Source organism: Dama dama, chromosome 28, assembly GCF_033118175.1.
Source record: "Dama dama isolate Ldn47 chromosome 28, ASM3311817v1, whole genome shotgun sequence".
Classification (NCBI taxonomy): Eukaryota; Metazoa; Chordata; class Mammalia; order Artiodactyla; family Cervidae; genus Dama; species Dama dama.
In genome coordinates this window covers 22,486,577-22,513,700 of record NC_083708.1, presented here as the reverse complement: position 1 = coordinate 22,513,700, position 27,124 = coordinate 22,486,577, and the positions used below count along the sequence as shown (strand labels likewise).

At 39.7% G+C, this 27,124-nt stretch overlaps 1 long non-coding RNA gene and 1 pseudogene across 1 annotated transcript in view; both read left to right on the top strand.

The window, feature by feature from the left end:
* Positions 1-24,282, top strand: part of LOC133048264 (uncharacterized) — a 61,113-nt gene extending 36,831 nt beyond the window's left edge. The window contains exon 3 of the long non-coding RNA XR_009690982.1: positions 24,234-24,282. This is a non-coding gene — a long non-coding RNA (uncharacterized LOC133048264). The remainder of the gene's footprint in view (positions 1-24,233) is intronic.
* Positions 20,788-20,900, top strand: LOC133048336 (U2 spliceosomal RNA; annotated as a pseudogene).
* Positions 24,283-27,124: the final 2,842 nt, after the last annotated feature.

Genomic DNA, 27,124 nt, shown 5'->3' with positions numbered 1-27,124 from the left:
ATAATTTGAATTTCAGAGAGAGACTATAAACAGAATGGAGAAGCCATGTTCTGATAGATAATGAATTGATGGATGACATGAATTTACTTACACCAAGAAGGTTAAATCAGAGGAAATTTACACTTATAAAGATTGTAATCAAACTAGAATACCAAAACCCAAAAATATATCCTAGAGAGAAAAGACAGGTAGACATGTGACTTCAATAGCAACAATAGAACTGGAAAAATGTGGAATGATATCTTCAAAGTTCTGGGGGAAAAAAAACAACAACACTTTTCTTGTATCCACCAAAACTAGCTTTTAAGAATAAAGGCAAAATAAAGACATTTTCAGATAACCAAAAACGAAGATAATTTATCAACAGATCTATACTTAGGAACTTTTGAAGGAAGCGTTGAAGGAAGAAGAATGATTATTCCAGAAGGGATGCAAGGAGTAGTGAGCAAAGAAACTGATAAACTTGTAAATAAATCTAAACAAACATGATCTGTATAAAATCGTATCTAATTTGTTAGAATTAAAGAAAGAGAAGAATTAAAATACTTGACAACTAATATTATGCAAATTGGTTGGAGTAGTTAAAGTATTTTAAAATCTTTGCTTCATCTGGGTTAAGGTTAATATGTTAACTATGCACTGCACTGTGCTAGGTATTCACTATAATGTTCCAAGGAAAACCACAAGAAGAATAGAAATAAATGGAATAAATTTTCAAAAGAAAGTACAATTACCTGAAGAGTGCATAACTTCCAGTTTGACTTTAAAATAAAATTGTTTACTTGATTTTAAATGTATTTAGTATGGAATCAAAGTAAGATAGCATTTGAGAGACATCACCACTTGTTTAAAAGATACAAGAATAAGATTATCATTAACAGCTAGAAATTTTATATTGCTCTAGTTTTCACTTTAGGCTAGATTTGCATTTCCTCTTCCTGAGATATATATGTATATATATATATACACATATATACATGTATATATATATATAATTTTACTGAAGTATAGTTGATTTGCAATGTTGTATTAATTTGTTCTGTAAAGAGATTCAGTTATACATACATATATATGTATATATACACATATATGTTCTTTTCCATATTCTTTTCCATTATGGTCATAAAAAATTTAATATAGTTCCCTGTGCTATACAGTAGGATCTTGTTGTTTATTCATACTCTATATAACAATTTGCCTCTGCTAATCCCAAACTCACATTCCTTCTTTTCCCTACCCTGCCCCCTCGGCAAGCACAAGTCTATTCTCTATATCTGTACATTTCTCTCTTCCTTCAAAATTTATAGTAATATATAGCTGACCCTCTGTATCTGCCATTTTCTGCATCTTCAGTTTCAACCAACCGTGGATCAAAAGTGGTTTTAGTCAGTGGATGTGAAACCCGCAGATATAGAGAGCTGGTTGTATTCACTGTACTACAAGGGACTTGAGCACCTGTGGATTTTGGTATCCACAGAGACACCTGGGACAAGTCACCCTCAGATACTGAGGGACAATGGTACTTCCTGGTGGGAGGGTTTTAACTGGTCTATCACAACTCTTTCCATAATTAAAAGTGCTGCACTCAATATGTCAGCAAATTTGGAAAACTCAGCAGTGGCCACAGTTCTGGAAAAGATCAGTTTTCATTTCAATCCCCGAAAAAGGCAATGCCAAAGAATGTTCAAACTACTGTACAATTGTGTTTATTTCACATACTAGCAAGGTACTGCTCAAAATCTTTCAAGCTAGGCTTCAGCAGTATGTGAACCAATAACTTCCAGAGGTACAAACTGGGTTTAGAAAAGGCAGAGGAACTAGAGATCAAATTGCCAACACTTGTTGGATAATGGAGAAAGCAAAGGAATTCCAGAAAAACATCTATGTCTGCTTCATTGACTATGCTGAAGCCTTTGACTGTGTGGATCACAACAAACTGTAGAAAATTCTTAAAGAGATGGGAATACCAGATCACCTTAGATCTGAGAAATCTGCATGCAGGACAAGAAGCAACACTTAGAACTGGACATGGAACAACAGACTGGTTCAAAATTGGGAGTGGTGTACGATAAGGCTGTATATTGTTACCCTGCTTATTTAACTTCTATGCAGAGTATGTCATGTGGAATGCAGGGTAGAATGAATCATAAGCTGGAATCAAGATTGTCAGGAGAAATATCAACAACCTCAGATAATGCAGATGATACCACTCTAATGGCAAAAAAAAATGAAGAGACACTAAAGAGTCTCTGATGAGGGTTAAAGAGTAGAGTGAAAATGATAGCTTAAAATTTAACATTAAAAAGCTAAGATCATGGCATCTGGCCCCATCACTTCATGGCAAGTAGAAGGGGAAGATGTGGAAGATTTAATTTTCTTGGGCTCCAAAATCACTGCAGATAGTGACTGCAGCCATGAAATTAAAAGATACTTGCTTCTTGGAAGGGAAAGCTATGACAAACTTAGCATATTAGAAAGCAGAGACATCACTTTGCTGACAAAGGTCCATATAGTCAAAGCTGTGGTTTTTCCAGTAGTCCTGTGTGGATATAAGAGTTGGAATGAACAAGCACCAAGGAATTGATGGTTTCGAACTGTGGTGGTGGAAAAGAGTCTTGAGAGTCCTTTGGGCTGCAAGGAGATCAAACCAGTCAATCCTAAAGAAAATCAACCCTGAATATTCATCAGAAGGACTGATGTTGAAGCTGAAGCCCCAATACTTTGGCCACCTGACATGAAGAACTGATTAATTGGAAAAGACCCTGATGCTGGGAGGGATTGGGGGCAGGAGGAGAAGGGGATGACAGAGGATAAGATGGCTGGATGGCATCACCGACTCGATGGACATGAGTTTGGGTAAACTCCAGGAGTTGGTGATGGACAGGGAGGCCTGGCGTGCTGCGATTCATGGGGTTGCAAAGAGTCTGACATGACTGAGTGACTGAACTGAACTGAACTGAACTGAACCAACTCAGTGGACATGAATTTGAACAAACTCTGGAAGATAGTGAAGGACAGAGGAGCCTGGCATGCTCTAGTCAATGGGGGGTGGGGTGGGGGTGGGTAGTCACAGAGTCAAGTGACTTAGCCACTGAACAACAACAATTTTTATTTCCTATGCCAGTTTATTTTACTAAAATTTAAAATTTCATTTCCATTACACTTGTTAGTGCACAGTTGATCACAAAAAGACATGTATTCCATATTTTGACCAATATAGTTAAACACACAAAGTAAAATTTTATTGCAAATGCACCCTTTATTGGGACAGTACTGCTCAGTTTCAATGAATTTATGTATCTAATAGTTGCTGGAAAGACACAAGATTCAGCAGTTATTGTAGTCCTGTTTTGTGTTTTTTAAGATATAAATCCTGGGACTTCCCTGGTGGTCCAGGGATTAGGAATCCATGCTTCCACTGCAAGGGACCCAGGTCAATCCCTGGTTGAGGAACTTAAGATCCAAAGGAGCCAAAAAACAAAATTTCTATTTCCATTTCCTTCCCTTGTTGAATGCTTGTAAATTATCTGTGAGGAATAAAATTAAATGGTCATGCTTTTGAGGTACCAGTCTATAGGAACACCAGTGACAGTTGCAAGTCCAAGACACTCCAAGTGAGGGAGGGATTTTACGTGGCTGAGAAATCTCCTGGCCGGCAGCGCTTGCATTTTCCAAGTGTCTCTAGTATATTCTGCAATGGCTCAGGAGATACAGAGTCCAACTGCAATGCAGGAGACACAGGATTCGCGGGCTCGATCCCTGGGTTGGGAAGATCCCCTGGAGGAGGAAATGGCAACCCACCCCAGTGTTCTTGCCTGGAGAGTTCCAGGGACAGAGGAGCCTGACGGGCTACAGTCAATGGTGTCGCAAACACACCGGTGTATTCCAAGCATAATACATTCCTTACTACACCCCACTCTTGAGGAATGCACTGACTTCCTTTGCTTCCGTGAATGAATTTTATCAGTCCTTGTATTAGTTTTCTATTGCTGCATAACAAATTACTACAAATCTAAAAGCTTAAAACAACACTCACTCTTGAGTGCACAGTTCTATAGATCAGAAGTCTGGGTGGGTTCAACTATGCTCTATGTAAAGATCTCACAAGGCTGAAATCAGGATCATAGCTAGGCTGGGCTGGACTCTTATCTGGAGTCTCTGGGAAATAATCTGCTTCCAGACCCATTCATATTGGCAGAATCTAGCTCCTGGGGGCTGTGAGTCAGAAGTTCCCCGTTTCTATGCTGGTTGTCAGTAAGGGGTGGGTCTCTGCTCCCAAAGGCTATTTGCATCCCGTCTCATGAGGCCTTTTCTTCTTTAACTCAGCAATGGCACACTGAGCTCTTCCCATTCTCTAAATATCTCTGATTTCTCTTGTGCTTTTCCTTGGAGACATGATTTTAAGGGCTCATGATTAGTTCGGGCCTGCCTTGATTATCTTCCTTTCTTAAGATTAACTATGCCAAAGGGTTGGACCATAAAGAAGGCTGAGTGCTGAAGAATTGATGCTTTTGAACTGTGGTGTTGGAGAAGACTCTTGAGAGTCCCTTGGACTGCAAGGAAATCAATCCTGAATATTCTTTGGAAGGACTGATGCTGAAGCTGAAGCTCCAATACTTTGGCCACATGATGTGAAGAGCCGACTCATTAGAAAAGACCCTGATGTTGGGAAAGATTGAGGGCGGGAGGAGAAGGGGACGACAGAGGATGGGATGGTCGGATGGCATCACTGACTCAATGGGCATGAGTTTGAGCCAGCTCCAGGAGATGGTGATGGACAGGGGACTGACGTCCTGCAGTCCATGGGCTCACAAAGAGTCGGACACAACTGAGCAGCTAAACTACAACAGACTGTTGATTTCAGTGTTAGTGATGGCAATAGGGAGAAAAATGCAAGAACCATAACCAAAGGGAGACTTAAAGGGTGTAGCAATTGCAATGACAAAAGTAAGAAAGGAAAGAAAAAGCTTTGTTCCTGAGTAACTCAGAAAATGGTTCGACCATGAAGAAGCAAGGAACAGGAGATAGGGGCAAACTGACGTTGAGTTTGGAGAGAGGAGTGGAATGTGAAAGAGTAAAAGAAAGATGGTCAAAAGTTGCTGAGGGACTTCCCTGGTGGTCCAGTGGATAAGACTCTATGCTCCCAATATAGGGGGCCCCGGTTCCATTCCTGATCAGGGAACAAGATTTCACATGCCACAACTCAGAGTTTGCATGCCACATGTGACAGATCCCGCAGGCTGCAACTAAGATCCACATAGCCAAATAAATAAATAAGGAGTTTTTTTTTAAAAAGCCACTGAATGCCCTTCCTTAAATCAACAGTCAACATTTATTTAAAACTTGCTACGTGCCCGGTACTATTTTAAGCACTTGACACATATTAATTCAATTGAAACCTTGCAGCAACTAGAGGTAGGGACTACAAATATCTCTATTTTACAGATGAAGACACTGAAGCACTGGCAAGTTAAATAATTGCTCGAGGTAGAATCTGAATGTATGCGTTGAACTTCTATACTTCTATACAGCCTTTCTAGAGTTTAACAGACAGTAGCCATTTTATAAGTAACATTCATCCCACAATTCACAATTATTCTTCACTGACCGATCGCCTGTAGACAACAAACAAATCATCATAGAGAATTTTAGTCTTAATTGATGTAATTTGGTTTTGAAATCTGGCTGGAAATGAGGCGAGCCACCTTGATGGCAAAATGAACTTGCTGTCACTGGAGTTTGGCACTTGAGGCAGATGTGAAGGGCAAGTTTAGAGGGATTCCTTTACCAGCCCGGGATAGGACCCACATCTACTCATATCCCCTCTGAGACACTGCCATCCCCTGTGAGAGAAATTCTGCTCTGTTGGTCTCCCTCTGGCTTCTGTAACATATGTAGAGGATTGTCTGTCTGGAGAGCTTGAGATTTTACTTCTAGGCATTATTAGTTTTGCAGCTATCTTTCTGGCACCATTCCTAAAATTTAATTTGCAGAAGTAATTGTTTCTCTACAAATGAGGGCTCATAGTATTCCCTTGATATTTAAAATAGCTTACCCCTATCACTCACTACGAGATAATTGTTTCCTTTATTTCATTTTTCAAAAGGAAGTTACACTGTCTGGCGTGTCTTTCTATGAATGAGGGGCCTGGGGAAAGGCAGTCATACACAACCTGCTGACCCAGGCAGGGGTGCATAAGAGTGTGCCCCTTACCTGGAGACAAGGAGCCCTCACAGCCCGTGCTGAGCCCTCCTGCCTCATTTGTGAAGCTTTCCCCATTCTGGGTTTGGTGTGTAATTCTTTGTTCTGCTTCAAGCAGGTGCATATGACACCATGACAACCCCACTGCCATGTTTGTTCCTGGCAGGAAGGGAAGGGGATCCTTTGCCTGCATCACAGGAGGGGTGCCTGCAGACCTATGTCTGCTGTGAGACAAGATGCGCTGGCCGTCGGGGACCAGCGCTCACTGGTGAAGATGATCTTGTTCTGTCTCTTTCCTGTGCGAGTGAAGTGTTGTTCTGTCCAGGGTCCGTGAGGGTCTCCTCTTTCTTAGCAACCCTCATACCTGCAGGCCATGCAGTGGCTTGACATCCTGGGACCACTGCCTCTGATAATGGGCGCCTCAGTGCAGTAAGACTCCCTCCCTGGAGGGAGTAACAGGTGTCACTTGCTTAACCAGAACCAAAACCCTACTGAAAAAGCAAGGAGACCAAATGTTAAACCTATTAGGCTAATATGAAGCCTTCAAGAGCTAAACATCAAAATCCAATAGTATTATTTTAAAATACAAAGAAAAGAAAAGCCATTTGCCATCCCATCATTATAGCACAATTACTGATAAAGTTTAGGGGCTTATCTTTCCAGTTATTTTCTTCTTCTATAAATACACACTTTAAAAAGTATTAGGTTTACAGACAAGCTGTCAGGAGAATACAGTATAGAGGTTTCCACATACCTTGTGCCCAGTTTCTCTATTATTAACATCTTGTATTAGTATTTGTTAAAATTAATAGAACAGTATTAATGTATTATAGTCAACTAAGCTATGTACTTTATTCAGATTTCTATATTTTTTACCCAGTATCCTGTGTCTATTTCAGGATCTCATCTAGGATACCACATTACACTAGTCATCCTTTCTCCTTAGGTTTTTCTTGGTTATGACAGTTTCTCACACTTCCCTTGTTTTTGATGACCTTTACAGTTCGCATCAGGAGTACTGAACAGGTATTTTGTAGAATGTCCCTTAGCTGGAACTCCTGTGATGTTTTCTCATGATTAGATTGGAATTATGAGTTGTTGAAAGGAAGACCATTCTGATTCCATCAAATTAAGGGTACAAACTATACGCATGACTTTTCACTGTTGAAGTTGACCTTGATCACCTGGAAAAAGTAGTGGTGGTCAGGTTTCTCCACTGTAAAGTAACTGTTCTCACCCCATCCCCATCCTGTCCTCTTTGGAAGGAAGTCATTATGTGTAACCCAAACTAATGGAATGGGAAGCTGTATTCTACCTCCTTGAGGACTGAATGTCAATAGGGATTATTTGGGATTCTTCTGCATGGGAGATTTTTCCCCTCTTATCTGTCTATCTTTATTTATTTATCAATGTGAACTTATGAATATACTTTGAATATATATGAATATACTTTTATATACTTTGGGTTGTAATTCAATACTGATTTATTTTCTTGCTTAGTTTTCTCCAACTTTAGCTTTTGGAAGCTCTTTTAGTTGGCTCTTGTGTCCGTGACCTTTGGCATACCCTCCCTAATTATAAGTGTGTTTGTTTGTTTATTTGTTTGAGTACTTCCTTACTTTCTGTTCCTGCAAGATGGTGTAGGCTCACCTTCAGGGTTCGATCCCTGGGTTGGGAAGATGCCCTGTAGAAGAGAAAGACTACTCACTCCAGTATTCTGGCCTAGAGAATTCCATGGACTGTATAGTCCATAGGGTTGCAAAGAGTCAGACATGACTGAGCGACTTTCACTTTCACTTCACCTTCATGGCCTGGGTCCTAGTCAGTCATTTCTCCAAGGAACCCTGGTCCTTTTATTAGAGAAATGGTATTAGGAAGCAAGATCTGGGTGTTAAGTGTGCTTATCATTACTGGGGTGTCATTGCTTTCAGGCCCTTTCAGCTGACAGAGCAAGTGCGTATGGTTCAATTTTAGCACATGTATAGCATAATTAGAGTTGGTAACTGGTACTCATATGGGAACCAACTTTATTAACTATACCACAGTATTTCTATGCAGTTTCTTTTGCTTTTGGTCTTATTGTTGCAGTCATTTCTAAAGTTACTTAGTCAACACCTTTCCCCCTACTTCTTTCAGTGAAGTTGTTTCAAACATTTATAATACAATTGGATTCTTTAATCACATTCTGCATTCCGTGCTAGAATTGATCTCCTAAGTGATTTTTTTAAATTGCATCAGTTGAGTTTTATTCTTTGTGCTGTAAAGTTCAATGAGTTTTGACAAGGGTAGGGGCTTCCTAAGTTGCACCGCTGCTGCGGCGGCTGCTGCTAAGTTGCTTCAGTCATGTCCGACTCTGTGCGACCCCATAGACCGCAGCCCACCAGGCTCCCCCGTCCCTGGGATTCTCCAGGCAAGAACACTGGAGTGGGTTGCCATTTCCTTCTCCAATGCATGAAAGTGAAAAGTGAAAGTGAAGTCACTCAGTCGTGTCGGACTCTCAGCGACCCCATGGACTGCAGCCCACAAGGCTCCTCCGTCCATGGGATTTTCCAGGCAAGCGTACTGGAGTGGGCTGCCATTGTCTTCTCCAAATTGCACTGGAAAGTGGTAAAAAGTCCACTTGCCAATGCAGTAGACCTAGGAAACTCAGGTGTGATTCCTGAATAGGGAAGACCCTAGGTTGGGAAGAATGGTAACCCACTCCAGTAGTCTCGCCTATAAAATCCCATGGACAGAGGAGCCTGGTGGGCTGCAGTCCATGGGGTCATGAAGAATTGGACACAGTGTGCGCGCACCATCACAATTTCATATAGAATAGTTTTATTGCTCTAACCACCCCCCTCAAATCTCTGCCAATAATTGGTCTTTTGTTTTGCCTTTTTCAGAATGTCATAACTGAAATCATATAGTATGTAGCCTGCTCAGACTGACTTTTTTCACTTAACAAAGTGCAGGGAATTCCCTGGTGGCCCATGGTTAAGACTCCATGCTTTCATTGCTGAGGGCGTGTCTTCTATCCCTGGTTGGGGAACTAAGATCCTGGAAGCCATGTGGCGCAACAAGAAAAGTGCATTAAAAATACATTCATATATGTTTTATGGCTTGATAGCTCATTTCTTTTTATCACTGAATAGTATTTCACATTTTTGTCACTGAATAAGTATTTTTGTTTATCCATTTATCTATTGAAGGACAAGTTGATTCCTTTTGATTTTCCCTTCAAAGCTGATATAAATCTTTACATAAAGGTTTTTGTGTGGATATAAGTTTTTGGATTTTTTGAATGTGCACCAAGGCCCAGGTGGCACTAGTGGTAAAGAATCCGCCTGACAATGCAAGAGATGCAAGAGTTGCAGGTTTGATCCCTAGGTCGGGAAGATCCCCTAGAGTAGGAAATGGAAACCCACTCCAGTGTTCTTGCTTGGAAAATTCCATGGGCAGAGGAGCCTGGCAGGCTACAGCATGGGGTCACAGAGTTGGACATGACTGAGCAACTGGACACATTAGGAATGCAATTGTTAGGCTTGGAAGAAACTGCCTAACTCTCCCAAATTGCCATACCATTTTGCATTCTCACCAGGAATTAATGAGAGTTCTTGCTGTTCCATATCCTGAACAACAATTGGGATGGTTAGTTTTTTGAATTTTAGGCATTATAACATCTGTGGAGGGAAATCTCATTATTGTTTCAATTTCTACAGCTGTTGTTGAGCATCTTTACATGTGCTTATTTGCCATTTGTATACCTTCTTTGATGAGGTGTCTGTTCAGACTTTTTCCTCATTTTTTATTGGGTTGTTTTCTTATTGTTGAGTTTTAAGAGATCTTTGCATATTTTGGGTGTAAGTCCTTTATCACATATGTGAAAATATTTTATAGGTATTTTCTTCCTCTCTGTGGCCTTTATTTTGATTTTCTTAACAGTGCGTTTGACAGAGCAGAGTTTTAAAATTTTAATAAAGTAAAACTATTTTTTTTATGAGTGATGATTTTTGTCATTGTATCTAAAAAGTCATAACCAAATCCAGGGCCACATAGATTTTTCTCTTTAGTCTTTTTTATTCCTATTTATTTTATCACATGAGATTGTAGTCTATACAGTACTATAATTGCTTTTTATACTTATCAATATATGTGAAAATTTTCATATTGTTAGGTATTCTTCTAAGGCATTTAGCATTGACCTCCCAGTATTATCTTATATAGAAGTACCAGTAAGCCTTAAATCAACCTTCTAATGTTGAATAAGATTGCTGTTGTTGTTCAGTCACCCAGTCGTGTCCAACTTTTTGTGACCCCGTGGACTGCAGCACACCAGGCCTCCCTGTCCCTCACCATCTCCCAGAGTTTGCCCAAGTTCTTGTTCATTGCACTGGCCATCTCATCCTCTGATGCCCTCTTCTCCTTCTGCCCTCAATCTTTCCAGCATCAGGGACTTTTCCAATGAGTCAGCTGTTCATATCAGATGACAAAAATACTGGAGCTTCAGCTTAAGCATCAGTCCTTCCAGTGAATATTCAGGGTTGATCACCCTTAAGATTTACTGGGTTGATCTCTTTGCTGTCCAAGGGACTTTCAGGAGTTTGCTCCAGCACCCCAATTTGAAGGCATCAGTTCTTTGGTGAAGATATTCTAAGTTTTATCGAATCGTTTAAATATACACATTTCTAAAAAGTTGTTTCAGGTTTAAATTTGTTAAACTAAATAAGGAATTTTTAGTCTCTGGATTGAAGGAAAAAATCTATATTATTTTTCTTCACTTTTTTTCTTCTTTCTATAATTATTTAATGCATCTATGCTATGTGTGAAGTTCTTTAGTCATTCACACCATTAGACTTTGGAGATGCTTCAGTGACCTGGAGTCCCTGCACTTCAGGAGGCTAGTGAAAGAGTCAAAACCAAAGATAGCTAATATGATTTCTGATAGTAATAATTATAGCAAAGGATAATATAAAAGAGAGTAAAGGAGTAATGATAGACCATGGGTACTGGGACCCAAGACAAGGAGGAGAATAAACACATTAAAAACTAATACACTGGAAGAGGGTGATGTTAGGGGGAAAAAAAATCTTGCTGAGGTTTCTGAACTGCTATAGTGGGATTAAAGGAAGAGGGACAAGACGTTAGAGAAAATATAGAGTTTGAATTCAAAGGAGAAGCAGTTCTGAGAGATGGTGATATCCTCAGTGTGATATGGGAAGGAGTAAATGGAATGATACAGGCTATGATCAATGGAACGCTAAGGAAACAGGAGTCTAGGGCCCAGGAGGGTGACCCACGTGAAGACACATAGGCTACTGGCTGTACTTGGAGAGCTGAGGAGTAATTTGAGCCATAAACTCTGCAGAATAGGGTGGAGTGAATGGAGATCAGAGCTGACAGAGATGAAGGAGGGCCACAGTGATATAGCTAAATGGCAAGGTTCTAAACTAAGCAGGGCTTATTATTCAGTAGGATAAAATAATGATCTGGAAATGGAATGCATGCTTTAAGAAAATGCTAACCCTACTTCAAGACCCTCGGGTATAAAGTAAGTTAGAAAGTGAGCTAGAATGATCTTCTGAAGGCTGATAATCTTTGGGAACAGCAATCTTAGTGGGGATAGGTTGTAAGACAGGGCAAAGGGATAGAAGATGCTTTTTGTGGACAGTTAATGAATGGAGGGGAGCTTGTTTTAGTGAAAAATTGGGGCAGAGGAGAGGAAGCACAGAGAAATGTTGAGACATGAGTGGAGAACATAGAAAGTAAGATTTGCTTCTGTTTGGGGCCAGGTCCAAGGAAAACAACAGGCCTTAAGGTTTTAACAGAACTCTTGGTGTCAGTGCAGTTGGAGACTCAAGATGAAGCTCATCATTGACACCTCGTTGTGGCAGAGCTCATATCAGGTCAAGTGGAGGTCATTGTTGGGAGAATTTGTAAACAAAGCTGTACTGCTAAAATAAATGGCATAAACAAAATTGTAGGCAGTTGGTGATATTTGAAGGAGAACAAAACATTTTATGCACTCTCAAACCCTTCAGAAATACCCATTTATCCTCAAATAAGTGACTCATTGGAAGGCACTCAGATTTCATTCAAAACCATTCCTTTAAGAAACTTTGTGTAATTATAATTCCTTCCCTACTTCCTGATAGTGTATACCTGAAAACAATGAAACTATTTTTATTTAAATATGTTTGTTATGGAATGAATGTCTGCGTTCCCCTCAAATTCACATGTTGAAATACTATCCCCCTAGTTAGGGAATTTGGGATTGACGTGTACCCACTGCTATATTTAAAATCGATTAAAAAAAAGGATAACCAAGAAGAACCTACAGGGAACTCTGCCCAGTGTTAAGTGGCAGCCTGGATGGGAGGTGAATTGGGGAGAAAATGGATACATATATATGTATAGCTGAGTTCCTTTGCTGTCCACCAGAAACTATCTCAAAGTTGTTAATCGACTAAAGTAAGTGTTAGTCACTCAGTCATGCCCTACTCTTTGCGACCCCGTGGACTACAGCCCACCAGGCTCCTCTGTTCATGAGATTTTCCAGGCAAGGATACTGGAGTGGGTTGCCATTTCCTTCTCCAGGGGATCTTCCCAACCCAGGGGTCGAACCCATGTCTCCTGCACTGCAAGCAGTTTCTTTACTGAGTGAGCTACAAGGGAAGCCCTTGTAATCAACTATATTCCAATACAAAGTAAAAAGTTTAATAAAATGTTTAAGAAGAAAGTTACCATATTTAAGATAGAATCTATAATCTTATCCCTCTTCAAAAAAAAGAAAAAAAGAAATCTTATCCCCCAACGTGGTGATATAAGGAGGGGAGCCTTTGGGAGGTGATAGGCAGGAGGAGAAGGGGATGACAGAGGACGAGATGGCTGGATGGCATCACCACATCGATGGGCATGAGTTTGAGTAAACTCCAGGAGTTTTGATGGACAGGGAGGCCTGGCATGCTGCGATTCATGGGGTTGCAAAGAGTCAGACACGACTGAGCGACTGAACTGAACTGAACTGAAGGTTGTGAGAGCAGAACCGTCATGGGTGAGATTAGTGCCCTTCTTAAAGAGACTCCACAGAATTCCCTCACTTCTTCCATCGTGTGAGGACACCGTGAGAAGATGACTGTCAGTGAGCCAAAAAGTGGGCTCTTACTGAACCCCAGATCTGCTGATGGCTTGACTTTGGACTTGGCAGCCATTTCGCCAGTGAGAACTAAAAGTTGTTGTTTAAACCATCCCGTCTATGATGCTTTGGTTATGGCAGCCAGAATGGACTAAGATAATGCTTAGTAACTTCAAAAGTACCCTGACTACCTTCTTCTAATACCATTACCTGCTGCTCCCCTCCCCTGATGGCCGTTTTCCTTGGCCTTGGTGCAAAAACAAAAAACGAAAAAACTCTTTTTTAAAAAAGATTTATTTATTTACTTAATTTTTGGCTGCCATTAGCCTTGGCTGCGGCACCGGCTCTCTCTGGAAAGCACGGGCTCCAGGTGTGTGCGCCTCAGTAGTTGCGTCTCCCGGGCTCTGGCACTGGCTTACTTGCCCCGTGGCACGTGGGATTAAACTTGGCAGGTGGGTTCTTTACCACTAGACCACCAGGGAAGCCCAGGAGGCAGCTCATCTTCTATGTTCTCCAGGCACGTCCCTGTATTTCTCTGTGCTTTCTCTCCCCTTCTCCAATGTGTCTGGCAATTTAGGCCGAAGGGAGGACTCTGGGGCCTGAAGAAGAGCAGAGCTGGCTAACTCACTTCCACAGGGAGAAGGAGTATCAGTGCCCAAGGGAAGGGTATGTTGTCCTTTGCCCAAAACTGGAAATGGGAAGTTTGTTTTTTTTTTTAACCCATAAAAGCTTTTTTAACTAGAGAAGTCCTCTTAGTCATATAGGAATGGCAGTTATTAAGCCAGTTCCCAGTGCCTGAAACATTATTGTTTGGGTTCACTAAATTCTACTCCAGTGTTAGAGAGGTAATAACTTCCAAATGGGTTTGCCCCATGATGGTGGAAATAGTTTTGGACTTGAAAGAAGTTGAATCTAAATGTATAGTTGTTGCTAATAAGGTTGCTATGTGAGAAAAAGTTACATCAAAGATTTGTTTTTTGTGGAGCTCTTTGTCTTAAAAGAGAGTGTAGCAGTAAATACACTTTGGATATGTGTAATAATAGATAAAATAATTATTTAAAATATTATAAAGTTATAGGTTTAAAACAATAAATAATTATTAAGTGTGTGACTACAATATAAAATCATTAAGGAATTCCTGTTATATTTAGCACAATAATATTTTATAAAAAAATTTTAGGAGCAACATATTATTGCCAAAGTATTAAGATATCATTTAGTAATTATTTGCAAAGGTTTTTTTTTAAGTCAATCAATTACATTTAAATTATTTGTCAAGAATTTGCTCTAAGTGTTGTAAATACATTATTGCTTCCAGTTAGAATTTTCAACTCAAAAGCTGGTGGTCTTTTCAGTAATAGAAACCTTGAGAGAGTCTGGCCATTGCCTTGGATAAGAGAAAGAAGCCCTTAAACAAAGACAGTAACTTCACATGTGAATGAGAACTTGCGATCTAGGAAGAAAAGTTCAGGTTCAAGTGGTCAGGAGAGAAAAATCTTCAGGTTCCACAAGGGTAGTAAAAAATTAGTGTTGTCTAGAAAAAGGTGAATTGTTAAGGTGTACTCCTTATGCTAACAGGAGAAAGGAGAAATTGAAATGTGAATGTGCTAAAGCTTACAGGTGCCAAGTGGCTTCACTGATACTGTCTTTTGAGCTGAAGGATAAAAGTATTTTTGTGTGGGTGGGAATGCACCAGGGTGAAAAAAAAAAAAACAGTGAACTTGTGGTTGTGTGGTATGATGTCCAGCATGCCCAAAGAACATTCTACAAAGTGACTCAGATTCTTGACGCTGTTGGTCAAGAGAGTAGTCAGCCTATCCAAGCATCTCAGTATAACAATTTTGTTAAAAATAATGGAAACTATTCACACAAATGAAAATTATATACATATAAAGAGTCGTAAATAGTCTGGAACTGAGACTTGCCTGAATGCAATGTGTGAAATGTGTAATTCCCTCAAGTGATTGTTTGCACGCAGTAATATATATAGGGACCAAAGAATCCGGAAACAACAATAATAGCAACCTCTTTTGAAATGTTTAGGGCTTCCCTGGTGGCTCAGATGGTAATGCAGGAGACCCAGATTCGATCCCTGGGTAGAGAAGATCCCCTGGAGAAGCAAATGGCTACCCACTCCAGTATTCTTGCCTGGAGATTTCCATGGACAGTCTGGCAGGCCACAGCCCATGGGGTTGCAAAGAGTCAAACAGGACTGAGTCCCTAACACTTTCACTTTTTTTTTTTTTTTTCACTCTTAAACTGTGACTTCCCGGGATGGTCAGAAATTTAGACATTTCTTATGGGTCATGGGGATGGAAGACAATGGAATTCAGGTTTCATGAAGCAGCACTGAGGATGCTTAGGGTCTGATGAAGTCGTGATTTCGTGATTGCAGGTATAATACAGAGGATGTTACACACACTTGAATCTGTCCCTCTCCAGCCAGTAAGAGGGCTCCTTGGAGGAAGCATTTGTGTTCTCAGTTCAAAAGAGTCTATGGAACTCTCAGGACACCAGATGAGAGGGCTTTAAGAATCTGTACTTAGCATAGCAGAAGCCCACGTGGCATACTTAGGACGGAAAGGGTGACAGTTCTGAACCACAGAAGCCAGCAGAGATGAAGATTGCAATCAGTTGAGGTTATTGGTTCTCTGATTGCTAATCACAGATCATGTGATTGGTAGCCCCAGGAATGGCTTTGCAATGTGTGTGGTAGATGTCTGTGTCTCTGATCCTTGTGCTGTCCAACCATGCTCTTCCTCTCAGATCATCATTCTGTATGCTATAGAACTGAGGCTGGGAGTTAGGTGTAATAGCAGAGGATGTGAATCTCCTTTGGTTGGAAGAACAACTTGCAAATTACAATGGAAATTGAAAATAGATTCACCCCTTGTGTAGTCCAGTGAAACTTCCCATGTGACACCAATAGCTTCCTACTTGCCGTGGCTCAGGAATAATTTAGGAGCGTTTCTATATAACCATTTCATGCCTGATATCATGTGGAATATTGCTTGCTCCAAATTGTGTCTCTACCGACTAGGATATCTTTGGTCACATAGTCTGAATTCCCTGGGGACCTGAGACAGTTTTGAAGATTGGCTCTACCCTGCTGACCATCCTGTATATTTACACAGATTTAATCTTTCAGTACATCCAGAGGATTATTAGTTCCCAGGGATGCTCTAACATGCTCCCTATAATTTTGTAAATCACTTGGTTAAATGATGTTAAGCAAGTTCCTTTCCTGCAAGACTTCTGAGTCTTAGTATGCTAATATCAGTTGGAACAGGAGATGATATGGTATTCAGAATATATTTGAATATTTCTCATGGAATGTTCATTAACATTCCTTTCTCACAGAATTTTTATTAATAGTTTGTAGGACAATACTATTTCAAGGAGTACAGTTTGAGAAATACTGTTCTACAGAAATTAAAAAAAACCTTATCCTGACCTTTTGAATTAAAAAAAAAATCCTATCAATCCCTGGCAGAGCTGAGCTATTATTTCTGGGTGAAATTCCAACTTCACTAACACAGTTATATTAGCCAAATTACCTCTCTGAGCCTGTGGGGACAATCTGTCACCGCCTGTTTTAAATTTCCCAATGATTCCCTTGGGAATTAACATCTAGTCCCCTGTAAGAAAAATTCTTCTTCATGGAAGAACTCCAACTGCTTTCTTATATATTCATGGTTACATATTTTTCCTACTTTAATGAGTTTTGTTTATGAAAAAAATCACTAACCGAATTGAAAAACGACATTGCCTAGGTCTCACTGTTAAGTTTTAGAAATGTATTTTATTATAATTTGGTATAGTAGAACAGTCATTTTCCAGGAGGATAATTGTCTGAATCAGACCTTTATTCTAGTCAAATATAGGAGCAAGCAACCAAGAACCAATGTCCCCGTTGCTTGTAACGATATGATTTACCTTTGAACACCATGTTCTCGGACAGTGGCTAGAAATGTGAACTTCCTGGTGCTTTAAAGTTCACTAGGATAGGGAGATAGCTGAGCTTGTGGGTCTCTCTAAGGAAAATAGAATCTTATGACCTCCAGGTATTTGTGACTAGGGACAGTTGTTTCCAAAGATGTGGATAATGTAATGTGTGATACAAAGAAGGGCAAAAAATGAGCGTGTGTTTTTTGACTGGAAGGTTGAGAGCAAGCCCTGTTTGGATGTGTGCTTTTTGACTTGATATTTGTGACCCCACACACTAGGTGTCTTCAAACCTGTTACCTTTAGCTGTCTAACAAATGATTACTTCATTGACCAAAGCAATCTAGCACAACTTTTTTTTGTTTTTAAATCAGGATCTCTTTTAAAATGCCAGACTAAATATATGCTATTCAATCTAAATATTTTCAAAAGACATTTTAAAGCAACAAACTCTGCTTTTATGAAATGATGCTAGGTAATTCGATGTTGTGTTAGTTAATATGAGCTAGGTTTGCTGTGTTAACAAACAACTCCAAAATCCAATGACCTACACCCAAATTTATTTTTCATCCACACCACATTAACATCATGGGTAAGCTACAACTGTCTCCCCATCATCTTTGGGATCAGGCTGGTGCAGTAGGGTCAATCTGGAGTATTGCCAGTTTTATTATGGAGGGAAGGGAGACAGTAACTCATGTGTTGGCTCTTACAGTTTCTGTCCAGAAGTGACATTTATCACTTTGAATATTTTAACAGCCAGGAACAAATCACAAGATCAAGCCTGCCATCAGTGGGGTAGAAAAGTATCGTCCTTCCCCAGAGAGGAGCAGTGAATGCTTTCGAATAAGAATGCAGTCCACCATGGAGACCCTGGGGTTGTTTTAGAAGGACATGGGTTATAGAACATGAAAGACTCAAGAACTCATTGCTATCATGGAAGCTGTCTGGCTGCCAACTCGTCTAGAGCCTCTTGAGTTGGGCAGTTCAGGTCTTTACTTCTACATGCACCACTTCTGTCATGCTCCAGACTGCCCTTGCTCCCCAAGGTAGGCTTAGAAGTATTCTGGTTGGGTCCAGACAAACAGTACAACATCATCTTTGCTTTAGAGGTTTTCTGGGCCACCAGGATGACTGTGTAGCCTGGGAGGGACTGAAGGCTGGCCTTCAAGGGCCAGCAACATCCGGGTGTCTGTGCTACCTTCTTGTCATCATGGTACCAACCTTTCGCAATTGATACTCCCTGACCCATATCTCTGCTCATAAAATCCTGGGTGTGTGTAGTGATAAAGACCTAAAATCTACACAGCTCTTTCTAAAGAGCCAAAGGAGCCCTTCGTAAGAAGAGGCCTCAAAAACTTTGTGGACACCCCAGAATTTCTGAGCTCAGGGCGGGGCAGGGGGAGGAAGAGGTAGGCTGAGGGAAGATGACTTTATTTCATCCAGAACCATTATTTTATCCAGAGTGACTCCATTTTTACCTGTTTCCACAATCGAGAACTCTCACAAGGTTGAGTTTGAAACCACAGCTAGGAGAGGATGAAGTCAAGTGCCTGAATCAGTTAAGGAGAAGAATAAAGTTTAAGGAATTTTCTATTTATAGGGATCACCAGAGCCTCTTTCATTACAAGAAGATTTTATACATTTCCACGCATATATTCAGCCTTTCCGTTTAAACCCATTTTCTTTAAGCCTATCATTCACAGTCATCTGGAACAGAAAAGCAGCACTTTACATGTGTCAAAAACCTTTCTGTCCCTCTTCTGAAAGCACTTCTTTGGGGACTTTTAAGTTTTGTTGTTGTTCAGTCGTTAAATTGTGTCCAACTCTTTATGGCCCTGTGGACGACAGCTCGCCAGGCTCCTCTGTCCTCCACAGTCTCCTGGAGTTTGCTCAGATTCATGTTCATTGAGTCGGATGCTATCTAACCATCTCATCCTGTGCTGCCCCCTTCTCTAAAAGTTAATATATAAACTTTTAAGTTTATATTTATATAAAATATATAAACAAATATTTTACTATATAGATTTATTTTTATTTATTTTGCAACAGTCACAAACTTACAGAACATCTACAGGTCAATTTCAAAGAATTTTTTTTTGACCCATTTGAGAGTAAGCATCCTGTTACTTGAATTAATTTTTTACAAACATGGACATTTTCCTACATAAGCACAATACAACCATGGTTATTAGTTTGCCAGGGTTGCCATGACAAAATATCCCAGACTGGGTGGCTTAAACAACATCAGCTTATTTTGCTCTCAGTTCTGGAGGCTAAAAGTCCAAGATCAAGGTGTTGGCAGGTTTGGTTTCTTCTGAGGTCTCATTTTTTGGCAGGCAGGTGGCCTTGATCTCTGTATGTCTTCACATGGCCTTTCCTCTGTGCACGCACATTGCTGGTGTCTCTTTGAAGCTCCTAATCTCCTCTTCTTAATAAGCACACCAGTCAGATTGGAACACCAGGCAAGTCCCATCCCAACAACCTCATTTTCACTTAATCACCTCTTTAAAGGTCCTATTTCCAAATATAGTCACTCTTGTAGGTACTGGGAGTTAGAGCTTCAACACTGAATCTGGGAAGGTTTGAATTTGAGAAGGGACATAATTCAGCCCATAACAACCATCAGAGTCTGGAAATTAACATGAAAAAAGTACTATCTAATCTTCAGACCCCATTTGCCAAATGCCCTAATGATGTCCTTTATAGCAAAAGAATCCAGCTCAGAATCATGGGCTGCATTTAGTAATCAGATCTCTTTAGTCTCATTCCACCTGGGCCACTTTCTCAGTTTTTCCTTGACTCTCATGGCCTTGATACTTTTGAAGTTATAGGTCAGTATTTTTGTAGAATATCCCTAAGTTTGTTTTGTCTCATATATCTTCATGATTTGATTCAGATTAAATCTTAGCAGCAGTATCACAGAAGTGATGCTGGCTTCTTCTCATTGCATCCTAAGAGGAGGTACCAATGCTGATTTGTCCCATCATTGATGATGTTCACCTTCCCTTGATTAAGGTGATGTCTGCAAGCCTTCCCAAGAAGCTTATTTTTTTCCTTTTGTGTGTGTGGGGATGTGCCCTGAGACTATGTAAATGCCAGTTCCTCATCAGATGTTCAGTTTATTTATAACTGTATTGTCTCAGGTTTTCCTAGTTCAGTGAGTTAAAATCTAGTAGCACTATTATTTATTTTGATGATCTAATTGTCTCCAGTTTGGCCAGTGGGAGCCCCTTCAAGATAATTTCTCTGTCCTTTAAAAATATCTCATTTATTCTGTGAGCATTTTCTGGCACAAGTTGTTCGAGGCTCATCTTAACATTTTGCCTGTTTCAGCCCTGGAACAGGAACCCTGCTTCCTTCAAGTGAGTAATTGTATTTAGATGTGTTTTAACAACAGTATGCCTAAATCTATCTGTGTGAATAGTATCCTATTGTAACAATAGGATATTGACAATAAATACTACTGCCTCTTCATCCTTGACTTCTACAGAAACGTGTGATCTGAACAGGTTACCATTAATCTTTTCTATGTCTTGGCATTTTGGCTAAGATCAAGTGTGGTACCTGTTCTCATCAGCTTAATGTCTGGTATCCTCTATCCAGGCTCCCACGTGGCAATAGGGGTAAAGAACCCATCTGCCAATGCAGGAGACATAAGAGACACAGGTTCAGTCCTGAGGAGGGCATGGCAGCCCACTCCAGGTTCTTGCCTGGAGAATCCCATGGACCAGGAGCCTGGTGGGGTCTATGGCATCTCAAAGAATCGGACACGACTGAAGTGACTTAGCAGACACCCGCACGCACACATGTCCTCTATCCAGGGCTCCCCAGGTAACTCGCGGGAAAGAATCCGCCTGCAATGCAGGCGACCTGGGTTTGATCCCTGGGTTGGGAAGATTCCCCTGGAGGAACTGGCAACGCCCTCCAGTATTCTTGTTGGGAAATCCCATGGATAGAGGAGCCTGGCAGGCTGCAGTCTGTGGGGTCACAAGAGAGTTGGACATTCTTGAGCAACTGAGCACACACACATATAGGGGAATACACAGATGTAATAATGTGTATAAAGGAAAGAACACAACCAAATATCTGTATATAAATTAGCATAGATGAGTCCTAGTTCTGGAATTTACTTCTGGGAAAGAAATGAATCTCATTTATTTCCAACAGGGAAAGTTAGATAAGAAATCCAATTAGTTTCCCAAATCCTGCTTTCATTCTTCAAATCAGTCCATTAGAGAGGTCACATTGTTCCTTTCAGAATCCACAGCTTGAATTTCATCGGAGAGCCAATATATGGCCACTCCTAAAACTAAAGTATGAAATGTAATCTATTCGGAATGTGATTTTAAAACATTGGCCTTAGGTGCCTCTTCCCACACAAGGACAATCGCATCTAAGTTAAAAACACTTGATCTGAAGGGGTGCTTCCTTTTGTTTATTTTTCACTTCTTACTGAGAAAATAGTTCTGATTTTCTTGAATTCTCTTGGAGGTAGTTGGAAAAATAACGTAATTATTTCTATTCTTGGTTTCAAAACTGCTCTTTTTCTCTTTCCTTCATTATGCTTCTCACTTCCTTTTGTCCTTCTCCTTCCTTGCCTGCTCCAGCTTTTTCAGTTCACATCCTCTCTGGATACAGTCAGAGTCATCAGTGGTGGAAAAATGTGACTGCCAGGAAGTCTCCATTCATTTTTAAAAGTAAATAGCTTGACAGCCTCTTAATTTACACCCTTGTCAGAGATGGCATGGAACATTTAAGCTTTGTTACTGATTACTGACATTTAACTCTGTCGAACAGTGTGGAAGATGAAATCCAAAACTTCATATTGGTAAAGAGACATATTAATTTCTTTACAATATGTGTCTTTTAAAATTCTTCTTTCAGAATAAATTCTGTGGCCATAAAAATTATATGTTAACATTAAGTAGATCATGATTTTCTAAAAAATGAAGTATTCTTGTTTCTTAAACTCACAGATAAATGATGCTTTCTCAAAGAAATGTCATAAGTAATTTGCAAAAGAACGTATAAAATGTAAGATGTATTAAAATTCATGTTGAATATAATATAGTTTTCCCTGATGATTTAGGTCTGTTGTAATCAACTTTAGTTAAAAAAGAAAGCAAATATTGTGGGCAATAATTGAGGTATGTAAACCTTTTTTATTCCATTAAGAAGATGACAGGCTTCTAAAAGAGAAAAAGCCCTTCTTTCAGAAGCTGTGACCATGGCCTTCTAGAAATGGAATTTTTTGAGAACTCTAAATATGTATGTTTCTTCCATGCAAAAAAACAAACTACTTTTGGACAATGGGCCTGTTAGCAAAAGCCTAGCAGGTAAATTATCTATAAATGCAACCTTCAAATTCTGGTGTTTGTGAAAGGGTCTCTCATACTATGATGAATGATGTCATAGACAATACTTAAAAGTGGGCAGATTTTAAAATAATTTCACTTTTGCAATTTTTTGGCTTCTGTGACTCAGGAATCATATTTCTCTCATATGGTGCTTGATAAATTTCAGTGTATACACTGTAGTTCATATCCAGCCTTAGCCTGGTTCTTTTAAATTGTCTAGGGACTTGTCTAAAAGAATGTTTAGAATAAACTCTGTGACACATAAACCATTTAATTTAAAGGTCAATGGAAATGTAAAAATCCAAATACACATTAGAAAGTATAATCAAATAGCAAGTCAGAATTCATTTCCTCTTATTTTTCATCCTCATTTCTTTTGAAATATAAATCAGTTCTTTAGGTTAACAAGCATTTACAAACTAACATGTATTTGATGTTAGCAGTTATGCAAACATATTATCATGCATTTAGATTCTTTTAAAATTTTTACAAAGGAAGCTTTTTCATCTTCATCCCTTCGGGCTATTGTAACAGAATCCCATAGACTGGCTCCTAAACAACAGAAACTTTTTTCTCACAGTTCCAGAAGCTGGGAAGTCTAAGATCAAAGCATTGGTAGATTTGGTATCTGGTGAGGACTCACTTCCTGATTCATAGATGGCCATCTTCTCATTGTCTCCTCAGATAAAAGAAGGGGCAAGGGAATTCTTTAGAGTCTCACTTATTTATAAGGGCACTAACCCTGCTCATGAGGGCTTCACTCTCATGACCTCGTCACCTCTCCAAGGCCCAGCCTTCAAATATTACCATCACACTGAGGATTGGATTTTAATATATGTATTTTGGGGGGGATACAGACATTCAGAAGTCATATTCTTTCTGATAAAGAAATTTAATATAGTCACCTGTCCACAGAAGGCTGAATAATAACTAGAGCTCAATTATGACTCCTATTTATTGAGCAAGCATGCGTCCAACTCTGAGATCTTAATGGACTGTAGCCCACCAGGCTCCTCTATTCATGGGATTCTCCAGGCAAGAATACTGGAGTGGGTTGTCATGCCCTCCTCCAGGAGGTCTTCCCAGTCCAGGGATCGAAACTGTGTCTCTTATTTCTCCTGCATTGGCAGGCGGGTTCTTGACCACTAGTGCCACCTGGGAAGCATAACTGGCTTTTTCATATATCTCTCATTTAATTCTTATGGCAGGTCTACAAGGTAAATAATATTATGTCTCTTTTACAGGTGAGGAAAATGAGGCTCACTGGGCCTTAAGTAACTTTCCCATTATCTCACAGAAAATGATGAGATGATGGAGAAACCCAAGTCTTACTAATTAAAAAATTCATAAGAATGCTTTTCATTATATCAACAGTCTCTGAACAAGCCTTCCAATGCAAATTTGACATATTTCTGGTCTTAGACCTGTTCTAACTACCCATGTACTGAAACATGAACCCTGATTCTGAGGCTCATACTTTCACTTTTCTATATACTCAGCAAAAATTATTCAGAATTATGTAGCATTATTTTCATTGAACATTATAGGCCCCAATAAATATTTATTGAGTGCAGAATTCATTCTAGAGCAATACTATTTTCATGTTTTTAAAGGACAATAACGCCTTGATAAGCACGGACCTGCAGCGCCGTGTGTGCTGATAGAATCTCTGGACAGCCCTAGTTTCCAGATGTCCACAGCAAGGTCTCAAAAGGTAAGACATTCATTCCTGAAATAACAACTCCTCCCAGTGAAGTAGCTTTTAAACCACACCAACATTTTACAAATACAGTCTCTTTCAGCCAATCGTTTCTTGGGATCCTTGTGTAAGGATCTGAATGCGGATTATGTTTGTTTAAACCACTCTATATTTTTACACCTGAAAAGGGAACTCAGTGACAGTTGCTAAAGTCATCTCAGCTTCCTTTTGAAAGGCATCTCTTCAAGGTCAAGAATTAAGAAGCTAACTTTTTGTTCCTTTGGATACTGTCATGAGAACTTGAAGATAAATAAGCTGTGTACTATGCAGAGATTCAAAGCAGCAGCTACATACTACATGTTCTAATGAGTCTTCTTTCTGTGATATGCTGGGAAATTTACATTTCTTTTAAAATTAGATTTCTAATAAAATGCCAATCTAACTAATTTTTAACTAAAATTACCCCACTACACAAATCAAATTGAGACATTGAATAATACATTTTTATTCCACACTGGGATGTCTTCCATTATTTTTCATAAAGCATTCTCATTTTCTTGCCACTAGATGTGCTTGTTGAATGAAGTAATTCTTTAGCATTGTGAGACCTGTGCTTCAACTGGAGGATGAAAATAAGATATATGTTATGAAAATATGACTTCCTTTATCTTAAGTACTCATCACAGGATCTTTTCCTTCCTGAAAGACTATAAGTGGCTGAGGATGAAGCGTGCTCTCTTGACACCTGGGAACCCAGAAAATTGCTCTCTCCCTCTCAGTATGTATTTCAGTCCTCTGCAAGAGATACTCCCAAAGGCTGGCAGGGCAAATTTGAAATAGGACTAACTCCTATTTCAAGAGGTGACCAAGGATCCTCGAGTGTAAAAGCAGCCTTCGAAAGCCCATTTATCTTGTAACAAGACTCTACAGCCCATCCTGCTGGAATCTGGGTTGCCTTCAGAAACTCAGCTCATTACCTGGGAATGTGAAAGGTCTTGATTGACCTGTCCTGCTTCTACAGTTAATAGAACTGTCAAATCTCCTGTCACTCGGCCATCACCAGTCCTCAGATATAATAAAGGCCTTGAAGGTAATACAGGAAGTGAAGCATCCAAAAGGCCTCACTGTCTCAAAAAGGAAGCTGCTTGTGGAACTAAATACTCTCCTTCAAATGTCTGAATTTGCAGCGTAGGAGAGTGAACATGAAATAGCGTTGGTTTTTTTCATCAGTGTCATTTTCTTTTCCAACTCGGTGTGTTCCTATCACTTCAATCTATGAAGTCCCAAGTGTAACAATGTAAAGTTGAACCTGGCAAGGACAGAAAAGCTAGCTCAGAGAAGGCCATGATTTGTGTGTGTGTGTTGAATGATGTGCATGTTTAACAAGGATTAGTTGTAAGGGTGCTTTGTCTAAAGGAAAGCTAAAACCTAGGTTTCAGTCAATTAATATTCAATTCAATTCAATTTATTGAACCAGTAGTCAGCATATATTGAGCTTTGAATCTTGACTGGCATTGTTCTCCCTGCTGAGGTTAGAGACAGAAGATACTCTGACAGAGATTGTTTATGCTCACAAAACATCCATGTTCTCATTTACAATTCCCAGACTTTCTTGCTATTGTTTGGACCACGTGACTAAGTTCTGACCAATAAGATATGACCAGGTGACATAAACCATTTGTAGACTTGACCCCTCAACATATATCACATGACTCTCCATGTCTCTCTTCTTTTCTGTGTGACCTTGGAGACCACATGTACCAGATGGCATAGTTCTAGCTTTAGCTTTTAGGCATATGAATCATTTCACATTAATTATTTGTACATGGTAAAGTTTGAGATTCATTTTTTCTTCCATGTTGACATGGAACTGTTTCAGCACTATTTGTTGAGATAACTAAATTTTCTTGAGTTTTCATAGTAGAAAATTTGAAGGATTTTAACTTGTTCAGTGGTTGAGACAGATAATTCTCTCAGACACTTCTTGGACAACTTGACTTCTCACAGCAATTGTAAGTAGATTTTATTTTGGAAAGGAGATTTTATTAAGACTGCAGCTGCTGCTAAGTTGCTTCAGTTGTGTCCAACTCTGTGCGATCCCATAGACGGCAGCCCACCAGGCTCCCCCATCCCTGGGATTCTCCAGGCAAGAACACTGGAGTGGGTTGCCATTTCCTTCTCCAGTGCATGAAAGTGAAAAGTGAAAGTGAAGTCGCTCAGTCGTGTCCAACTCTTTGCGACCCCATGGACTGCAGCCCACCAGGCTCCTCCGTCCATGGGACTGTCCAGGCAAGAGTACTGGAGTGGGGTGCCATTGCCTTCTCCTTTATTAAGACTATGAGTGAAATAACAAAATTATAGGGAAATAATATTTTACCACCCATAAATTGAAATAGGAATCTATGTTAATATTTATTAAACTGTGTCAGCCTACCTCTGGATGTGTATGGGGGCCACTTTCCATGACTCTGGCTTCTCTTCTGCCTAGTTCTTTTTTTAAAAATTAATGTATTTATTTTAATTGGAGGCTAATTACTTTACAATACTGTAGTGCTTTTTGCCACACATCGACATGAATCAGCCATGGGTGTACTTGTGTCCCCCATCCTGAACCCCCCTCCTCCTCTAATTCTTATTAAAACCTAAGTTCTTAATGTGACTTTCTAATGTTTGAGATTTCTAACATGTGAGGTTTAATTTTTTTTTTGACAATGTAGAAGTTCTGAGTCAAATTTTCAATTTATTTCATATAATTGTTCATGCTATACTTTTTTATTTGATCAGATTTTAAAAAACCTCGTAACA